Consider the following 11052-nt stretch of genomic DNA (forward strand, 5'->3'; position numbering starts at 1 on the left):
AGCAGCAAATGGTAATTGCGCCCGGGAAAATGGTGCCTCGTTTGTCCTAACGAGAACAAACTCACCCGACATGCCTTGTGCCAGCAACATTTCATGATTTAACTTTGAATGTGAATTCGTTTGAGTGGGTTTACTTTTGAATATTGAAGATATTGTTTGGTATTTAATAGCTACTATTAGGTAACTATTGCTATGCCCACTTAGAAACTGGTCATCAGACAAATTTTTAATTCGCATCATCAGGTACCCAGGTGTCAAGTGCAGTCTTTAACTCTCATTAACTCTACACGGAGCCGCTCCTAATCGGGGCGACCGCCCCGGACCCCGCGCTTTGAGGGGCTCGGCGTGTCGACGTCACGTTCAGAGTATTTGGCTGCTGTTTAAAATTTCCACACGATAGGCCACTTCGATGAGCTATCATTTGTGGCCAAGTATAACTCAGTGGATCTCACCTGGTAAAATCAACATAGTTTAGTTTGTAGTTTAGTGTCAGATGTCGTTTGAAGGCGTCAGGGGGCTTGCAGTGTGATTGCCCCAGACCCAGCACCCCGCTATGGATGTCCCTGGCTCTTTTTATTTGTTTATGTGGCGTCTCTGTGTATGAGCTATGAAAAGGACCATTGCCTGAAACGTCGACGATTTTATATTTTCTTCTTTTAAGTCGATGTTGTTAACGAGTGTGTTAAGATTTTTGTTTTGGAGCATCTCTACACTTTAATGTTGTCCTTCTCCTGCACCTCCGATTAGTACGGTTGGCTACGTATGGTGCGAAAAAAAGTTTAACATACATACAACATACATACAACATACATACAACATACATTTAACATACATACAACATACATACAATACAGCAGTTGTAAGACTTAATAAAAGCCATTGTCTCCCTGCTCAAATAAACAATGGGACACGAAGTCAGCGGTGGAGATTCCACATGCCCAAGACTGACACCAGTCCACAATACAAGCACCTGTGTGGAGTACATCACATTGTATGTATGTACAACATGAATACACAATACAATTAGAAGTAATAAGTGGTGGGTGATATCCACCCACACTGACCAGTGTGGTGAAGTATGGCCAAACCACCCCGACGTCTTACGTGGCAAAGTGAATCCTTCATTGATCATTGATTTGAAAAAGGGATGGGAAATATTATGATTGTTATGATTATGCTGTTTAGAATAATCGACAACATTTCTACTCGTAGAAAAATTGAGGGAATCAATGAAAACAAAGTATCAAGAGTAAACTCGTGCTGGCAAGTTCAGCGTTGCTTACCAATAGGCAGCACTACAAACACCGTGGCACTTAAACTGTCAGACTGCTCGTGATGTATTATTGAAAGCTGGTTGTCACCATTATGCCTTGAGAACCGACACGAACACAAGGTTGATCAGGACACCCAACATGACCAAACACATTTCCCTTTTTTCAAAATCCAAATTTTTATTTTCAGAGGTTGTGACCTGCAGAGTGGGAAACAAACATTGAGTAGGGTGACTGGTCAATTGTGATTGCTTGCGAGACACACCTATTGACGGATGGATGAATAAAAGCATCTTGACTGAAAGCTTTCGTGACTGCAGGAATTCATCTTCTTTGGGTCTTTCGGTAAAGCCACATAGATAGAATTTTTGTGATTTTGATTTTTTTCGTGATTTTTGTTATTTTTTCTATCTACGTGGCTTTACCGAACGACCCAAATAATACGAATTTACGGCATGTTTCAATGCATCGTCACACTCCTGCCAATGTATTGAATGATGTCGGTTTTCATCATCGCATCACATCCTGTCCGACCTTCATCTCCTTCTCATCCCCTCCCTCCTTGCAGTCGTCAAGCGGCAATTTGTCTCGTTCTGTCTCTCGGGGCCTCTCTCTCAACATCGCTACCCCTTCCAGAACTTCCTACATCAGCTACCGCCAGTGAGAATGCGTCCAATTCAGATATTACACACAACGAGCTTGCCACAAGTAGACCACAGTGCCTCGCTGCTGATCTCGTCAAGAAGCATCGTGAACCATCGTCACGCGAACTCCTCCGCTCATCCTCGCAGCAGCAGCAAAAGCAGCAGCGGCAGCAGCAGCAGCAGCAGAAGCAGCAGCAGCGGCAGCAGCGGCAGCAGCAGCAGCGGCAGCAGCAGCAGCGGCAGCAGCAGCAGCAGTAGCAGCAGCAGCAGCGGCAGCAGATTGTGGCTCAGCCATCGAACAAAGGCGGTGGTCACCGCATCTTCGTCGCGCGCTTTCAGATGCGCTTCTGCGGCCGTCTGGAACGCTCTCCCTTCCGATATGAGAAAGCCACTGGAGCTATGCACTTTTAAATCGAGTTTGAAAACTAAATTCTTTAAAACTGCTTTGTTGTGTTTAGTTTGTTGTCCCCCCGCGCGAAAGACCTTCAGCACACGTACATGTTGTGCCTATTCTGGATTGTTCTGAGATTGTCTCTCCTCCTGAACCTGCTACAGAATCTCCTCATTACTCTGTTTCTATACTCGTTGGTTCTTTCGGTAAAGTCACGTAGGTAGAAAAATTAAATAAATAATAATATATCACGGCGTTTCGATCGAAACACAAGCGGTCGTCCTCAGGCGGAAAATACGAATGCAGCAGTGGAACTGCTGCACCAGCGAGCGAGCTGCAACAACAACAGGAGCTGGCACATACTCCTCTTCTGTCCACTCGTCCGTTTGGTTTCCATTCGCTCTCGACGTATGAGCGCGTCTCAGCTCATCACTCCACGTTCAGCTCGAGAGTGAAAGTCGTGCGTGTCAGCCCTTCCGCGTGCACGACTGTCGCGGGGAGACGGCACCACCTAACGCCACCTACGCCACCTAACACCACCTAACACCACCTAACGCCACCTAACACCACCCAACACCACCTAACGCCACCTAACGCCACCTAACACCACCTAACGCCACCTAACACCACCTAACACCACCTAACGCCACCTAACGCCACCTAACACCACCTAACACCACCTAACACCACCCAACACCACCTAACGCCACCTAACGTCACCTAACACCACCTAACGCCACCTAACACCACCTAACACCACCTAACACCACTTAACGCCACCTAACACCACCTAACGCCACCTAACGCCACCTAACGCCACCTAACGCCACCTAACACCACCTAACGCCACCTAACACCACCTAACACCACCTAACGCCACCTAACACCACCTAACGCCACCTAACACCACCTAACGCCACCTAACACCACCTAACACCACATAACGCCACCTAACGCCACAGAATCTGCGTGCGACTTCAAAGCTCTACTCGTTCAGAATTGACCAAATATTGAGACACGTAGTCTCACTGGAACCAGAACGGTGGGTGTTAAGGAGAATATATAAATAGTTTTGCATTTATTCTTCTCTACCTGCAGTTATTCATTTCCCATTGACCTGGTCAGGCGATGCAGTGCTGAGAGAGAGAGAACGCGGTTTGCGATCGGAAGGTTGCGATTTCAAACCTGTCCGGAGATCCACTCGCTCGGCGTGAGCGGAACACGACCGCCGTCCTGTGCTCATTGCCGCGGGCATCCCTCAGATGTTTATTATTTCTGTATCGCCTCCACTGGCATCCACTCAGATGGTTTAGTATTGTTGTATCGCCTCCGTGATTTACACAACAGCCGGACCTGCGCTTCGGTGAGTTACACCACGAGACCATACAGGGCCTGGGGGGGGGGGAGATGATAAAGGTTTCGCGTTCGATTGGTGCTACTTCTACTTAGCACCGTCATCCTGAAAACGATCGCGTCTGCTGATGGGCTAGCAAAGTGGCAGGGGCATCGTCAGGCTCGTGGGCAATGCCATAAAACCCGTGCAGCATTACTTAAAGAGTGCCCTCTTGATTAAAACTCCTCTGTTGATGTCGTATTTCTGCGCGGTGAATAATCACCCGTGTAATGCGAAGCTGCCGTATTTCTCTCTTTATTATCGAGTCGCGGAATAAAACTTAATTACACCTGATACATTGCTGTACCCTTAATGAGACTTTACTGCAATGCCTGCTGTAGCATTTAAGCCTAATTAAGCAGCGTTGGGTACTCGCGTCAATGAACGCGCCACCGTCAGAGCCGTGAGGTCGATGACGAGGGAGCACTTGGCAGAGGCGCAGCCACTGCGGGTGGTGTGTGTTGAACTTCTTTCGCACAGTACGTAGCCATCCGTGTTAATCGGAGATGCCGGGGAAGGACAACAAACTAAACACAAAAATCAGTTCGAAAGCAATGCGTTTTCAATCCAGATTTAAAATCGAGATTGTGGGTGTCCGCATGTCCCCACGGTGCGTGGCTCAGAGACACCCACGTGATGTGGGACTGCACATGCTCACCACGCTGGCGACGGAACCTTTATCTCCGCAGAAGCGCACGCCAAGTAGCCAGTCGTAGGTGCGTGTACGTGATGTACGGCATGTACCTGTTGAACAGTTTCACTCGATATCCACGGAAAATTAGGGGTGGACTTCGTGCGATCCTTCTGAGACTCCCACCAGGGTCACCCTCAACGTCTTCCATCGTCACCATGAATGAGTCGTCACTTGTTTGACACTCCACCGCCCCTCCTGTGAAAGTTTCCTGGCTTGGTTGGGAGGTTGTGACTGTGGTCCATGGACTCATTTATTTTTTGTTGTGGTAACTCCTTTGTTGTTTGTGCTTTTTTTAGGTGCTATTTCTTTATTTGTATATTCATTTTTTATTTTAATTTTCTTGGTAGCAGGGTTTTCATTTTCTTGGTGTGGCTGTATATGGGATTTTGTCCTTATATATAATACATGTACAGCGTTATGGGATGCAATTAGCATGAATGACGCTATATAAAATGCCGGTAGTATTATTTGGTCAGCAACCCACAACGGCTGATTCATTATTTATCAGGCGCAGAAGATCAAGCCATGGCAGCACAGCTGCCCACGCCTGTAGCATAAATACCTGGGAATCACCACAGTCAAGCAACAGGTCGCTTCTCATCAGGTATAGTGTCGACCAAATACCCTCTCCGTTCCATAGCTCCTCCTGCTTGTTGGGGGCCTTTCTGGCAGCAGTGGCGTGGTAAGAAATTGGAGTGCTGAACCTTTTTATCAATGTACCTGCATTGTCAATCTGTAGGGGCCACACAATAGTAACTCCGTGTCAGGCTTCCTAAAGTGATCACCATGATTTAGGTCTGGGACTGACCCAAGAACCTAACCAATTCAATTCTCTATGGTACAATTATCCAGGAGACACAGTTGCATGGAAAGGACAAACAGGCAAATCGATGAGAAACTCGGATATATTTTGCCCCGTCTTTGCGCTCAGTTTATACAGTTTTCCCTTCTAATTACTATGCACATAAAGTTACTCTGTGTGGTGTAGCCGAGTGACTCAGAGGTCAGAGCCTTGAGCTGGCACCGCTGAGATCCAGCATTAGCATCTGGGTCTCAGCCTCCTGCGATTTGACGGGGTTCTCATGGGTAGTGCTTTGGTGGTCTCAACCCATTCATCAATGACGACAAAAAAAACTCCCACGTAACTTTTCAATTTGAGTTTTCACATAATATGGCTTATTCCGGCTCCGAGACCTAATCTTTTAGTTTAATTGTCACGCGATTGACAATATATGCTGCGCGTTAGAAGGTGGTGCTCCTCGGATGGGTAAAGAGACCTGTTGACGTGAACGAAACGTCATACTCAGTTTGTAAATGTTATGGCTTGGCTCTCCAACACACCGGTGTGCTGTACTAGTGACGAATTGGCACGTTCTGTTTACGTGACAACCCTTACTAGTTGGCTGTGTCGGGTGGTGGTGAGTTTAACGACACATTTATATATTTACGCGATCTAACCCAAAAAAACTCTATTATGGATGATATTGGTTGCGAAAGCCTCCTGCTGGTTAAGCTGAAAGTTGTATTGCTGTCGTAGTAGACGCACAGACATATATGTAAGGTAATGCTCTTCCCTTTCACGAGCTCGGTGAATTGTTCCATCACAGGATTGTGAGAGAGGATGGAAGCTTGGTGAGCCCTTCATCCAGCAGTCGATTGACCATAAATCCACAACTGATGATGCTGATGCTCTTACCAGATACAGTCCGACAGACGTACATGGTTTATTTTTCAGTGCAAAGTTTCAACCAATTTTAGCTCTATGATTTGTTGATTGTGGGTTAGAGCATACTAAATGTATAATGTGTTTTTTACTTTAACCCTGCACCACCCGACAGAGCCAAGCAAATCAAGTTGCCACGTGGGCAAATATGCCACTCGGTTTTCAGCAGACCGAAATGTTCAAAAGCGAGCAAAATGTTGACAATTGTAAACGATAACATCGTATTGGCCGTGAACGCCTAAGTATAATATAAAATAATATGAAATCCTGCAGTCACGCAAGCTTTAAGTCAAGATTTAACCGCATCTACGGGGAGGGTTTCTACCCCGCAATTTTTTTCAACTGATGACGATTGCTTGTGTTGCGATCAAAACGACGTGATATTTTTTCTATTTTTTCTATCTACGTGGCTTTACCGAAAGACCCAAAGAATATTATATAAACATTAGCTCAGTTATCGAGTGATTTGGGTCAATAATTTCCGACATTGCACGGCGATGGTGAATGCACATTAACAGCAGCCAATTCGCACTTTCTGATTGAAGGTCTCTGCTCTATTAAAATAGCCGTACCAGTTAGGGGCTATAATTGATTAAATATTTCAATTTTACAGACAGCCGCGTCCATTCATTTCATGATGCTCGAACATTCTGCGACACATTATAGGAAGCATTCAAAACAGATGACTTTAACTTCCAGTTGTGTACGTACGGCTAGAAACATAATAGATCACCTCATGACAGCCTCTATAAATAACTGTCCATCGTAGACCAAGAGGAAACTGGGCACAGGCCTTCACGTCTCGAGTGTGCAAGCTTTAACACAAGTCAGAGGTAACATAATGGTAAAGGCGCAGCCCTGAAATATCTGCTTCGCGTCACTGCTGGCGAAATAACCTGCATTAGATGAGCTTATTATAATGCAGCTGGCAACAACCGAAAATGTCAATACCCAGAAAAACGTACAAATACCCTAGGACAGCTACCTCGAAAATAGGACGATCCTGGGAAAGCCAGGACACGTGGCAACGCGATTGGCCAGGTGTCTCGAAGGAGTTGGGAGTACAGCACCGACACTTTACCCCGCCGCACGTGACCTCGCCATCGTCGTATGTTATACTCTGGGATGGACAGAGGTGGAGGAGGATCCAAGAAAACCATCGCCATTGTTTCAGCTGCCGCACCGGAAGATCGAATTAGTGACCTTTCGATTGCAAGTGCAGTATGCTAATCATGACAGCATGGAAACTAGGACTCTCGCCTGAAGACGATTGCCTGTGTTGCGATCGAAACGTCGTGATCTATTATTTGTCTAGATTTGAAGCTTTCGTGACTGCAAGGATTCATACTCTTAGGTTTTTTCGGTAAAGTCACGTAGGTAAAACATCAAAATTAATGAAAATAAAATAAAACAAAAATCACGACGTTTCGGAGGCAACACAAGTCTCCGTCATCAGGTGGGACCGTCACAGCCGAATTAGCTGCATCAAGTGAGGCAATGATTCAAGATGTAATCCCTTATAAGCAAGTTGAAGGGGGAGGAGAGGGGGGGGGGAGCTCATCAGAATGTGGTAGCCAATGAATGGAACGTATCGGGAGGGAGGGGGGCGGGGCTCAAGTACAACGCATCGGGAGGGAGAGGGGGGGCGGGGCCAAAAAGAATGGACGACGGCTTGGACGCGGTTGCTGCGGCACACGCCAACAAAGATGTTATCAACCACGCAAAAAAGACTTAATTACACTTTTTTGGACCATCTTATCTGACAGGCACTATTTTACTTTACTTTACCGAGTGTTAACATCCCCAGTGTTTAACAGTACTCTCTTCATTGTTTAGCCAGCATTGGTATAAACATGGGCATTTTCGTTCTTTTTTCTATCATGTGTATCAGGCCTCCCCTCCCCCTCTCTGTCCAATGTGTTGGCTCCTATTCTCGATCATTCCCGTGGCCACTAGTCCATTCCCACTGCAGGCTGACTCCCCTGTCATTACCTCCCGTGGCCACTAGTCCACTCGCACTGCAGGCTGACTCCCCTGTCATTATCTCTCGTGGCCACTAGTCCCCTCGCACTGCAGGCTGACTTTCCTGTCATTACCTCCAGTGGCCACTAGTCCATTCGCACTGCAGGCTGACTCCCCTGTCATTACCTCCCGTGGCCACGAGTCCACTCACACTGCAGACTGACTCCCCTGTCATTACCTCCCGTGGTCACCAGTCCACTCACACTGCAGGCTGACTCCCCTGTCATTACATTTGTATGTACATTGAATTTATTTTGCACCATTCGTAGCCAACCGTGCTAATTGGAGGTGCCGGATAATATTGCCCTCTGTGTTTGGTCACTGTCTTGGGAAATCTGTAAATCTTCCCGGGGTATTACATGCTTGTGTTTTTTAATCAGTTGTGTACGAACACACCACTCGAGACAATTCAGTAACATGTAGTACCCCCGTCTTCTGGTAGTGTGAGACATCCTTCTTTCCATGATATGTCCCAGGTTTCTGTACCTCGCAGTTGCTGCTCAGGTGCTCATTAAACGAGCACGTGGCGTTATGGGGTGAATGACAAATGCACGGCTGTTTTTATGTGGACATTTCTCAGACTCTGAATTAATTCTTGGGCAAAGCAACGAGTCTCCCAAAGCAGAGTCATCCCCGACTGACCACTCTTCCCCGCTCTTCTGTGTTGGCCGATGTAGCTCTGTGCCATAAATCAAGGATGAATTATTCACCGGCTCTCTTGCGCTGTATTACAGCAACCCAAGATTAGAGTTTAAAACATTAAATACCAACATCTGTATTCATTAGTCAATGAATATTGATCAGTGAAAGAAGCAGAGGCCATATAATGCCCTCTCCAAGCTTAAGGGGATCCACATTCATTGCCGCATTATCTGCCACTGTCAAGAGGTAAAGGCGCAGCCCTGTAGTGCCTTGCTCACGCCACTGCTGGCAGAAGGGCCTCCACTCGAGGGAGCGCTAGAGAGCATCTCTAGATGGCATTTTAACTTGCTCGTCCATGCTGGCCAGACATCTTGGAAGAGGAAATTGTACCCACACTTTACCCCACCACACGTGACTTGCCTATAGACTACCTGCCTTGTACCCGTTTATACTGCGAGGTGGACAGAGGTGGGATAATTAAAGGAGCGTGGTCTTTGCTTGAACTGCCGTGCCGGGAGAGTAAATTAAATCGGCAACCTTTTGTGTGCTCCCCATTGCGCAAGGGCAGCATCCCATCCCAATGGTCCATTAGTGGCAAACCAGATCGTCAAGCACCCGAATGCGGGTTTTGTCCATGTGTGCAGTGGTGGTGAAAGGGTTTGGGTCTCTGGGAGTTTCTCCAATTTCGCTGTTGAGAAGCAATTGCTCCCAATCCTGAGCCGACCCTCACTGAGCCCTCAAAGCAAAACTATTTTTGAGGATCTCGCTTTCTTCAATTTATAATCTCCGAGTGAGATTGTAGAAGAAATATGGACAAGAGACAAAGATGTAGCGAGCTGAGAGAAAATGAACAGAGGGAGAACATTCTGCACGCACTCAACGCAGAACGTCGCCTGAGTCGGGAATGGAACCGAGGCTTTACCTTCTACGAGGCGCGTGTGTGACCACAGCGCGTACCGTGCTTATGAATTACAGTATGCCATCAATATTAGAATGTGTGATATGCCAAAAGATATCATCTGAAATAGAACATATACAATATTGATTAAAAAAACACTTTAAGACGCAGTGGAGGAAACATGATGATGATGATGAAAGTATCACAACGTGATGCCTTCGCAGTGGGGAACATTGCCGGAGGTGAGAAAAACATGTAAAAGTTGCTCTACACATTATCTCTACACATTATCTCTACACATTATCTCTACACATTATCTTTACACATTATCTCTACACATTATCTCTACACATTATCTCTACACATTATCTCTACACATTATCAGAATAATATGTATTTATACTTGAGCAATCCGATGGGCTATGAAGCTCTTTTGTCACAGATGTCCATCATGGGCGAGTGAGAAAGTTCCAAGTTTAACGGAGAGGGGTCACACACAATTGCTCTACAAGTCCGAAAAGTGGAGATACACTTTTACCATCTTTTTCTCACCTCCGGTCAGCGTTTTCCACTGCAGAGGCATCTTGCAGTGCCACTTTCATCATATAAATGTTTCACTTCTTACAGTGTGCGTGTACGTTGTATGTACGTTGAACGTCTTTCGCACCGTACGTAGGCAGCCATGCTAATTGGGGGTGCGGGGAAGGACAACAAACTAAACACAAAAACCAGTCCTAAAGAGGTGAGTTTTCAATCTAGACGATTTAAAATGTATAATAGGGTCATGTGTACAACTTGCTTAAAAATCAACAAAGATGTTCTGTTTTAGTTGGACAGCCATGAACGAGGACCTACCGAGGACATTGGGGCCTGGTGTGAGGAGCAGCACCACGTGGGCCTCACCCAAGTAGTCTCCCGAACGTCATCAACGAGCAGGCCGCCACTCACGAGGCGAGTTGACCTCAGGAGAAGGCCCAGGCCGGGTTGGGTTATCATTGGTCACTGGTGTCATGATGTTCAAGGCCAGGGATGGAACTCAGTTTGTCCAAAATATAATTCCGGTGCTAATCACAGCAGCACTGCCTTATCTGTGTGAATATAAAATGCTCACAAATACTCAGGAGATGAAACAAGTCAACACACACGGCATTGTGAAAGGACATCGTGCAGTTATAATTTTGTCTCTGCGATGACATTTGGGAATATCGGCTTTAATTAACTTATTTTCCGCTCCCAAGCCCCTGCATGTTCCATAATGATGAGTGAACAATATTGTCAACTCCTGGTGGGGTGAGGGTTTTTTTTCTTCTTTACGTAACGAATCGTTGCAAGACTTGGCTCGAACCTATTCACCAGTTGAACAGCAGCACAGGG

Source organism: Lampetra planeri, chromosome 50, assembly GCF_965212315.1.
Source record: "Lampetra planeri chromosome 50, kcLamPlan1.2.h2, whole genome shotgun sequence".
NCBI lineage: Eukaryota > Metazoa > Chordata > Hyperoartia > Petromyzontiformes > Petromyzontidae > Lampetra > Lampetra planeri.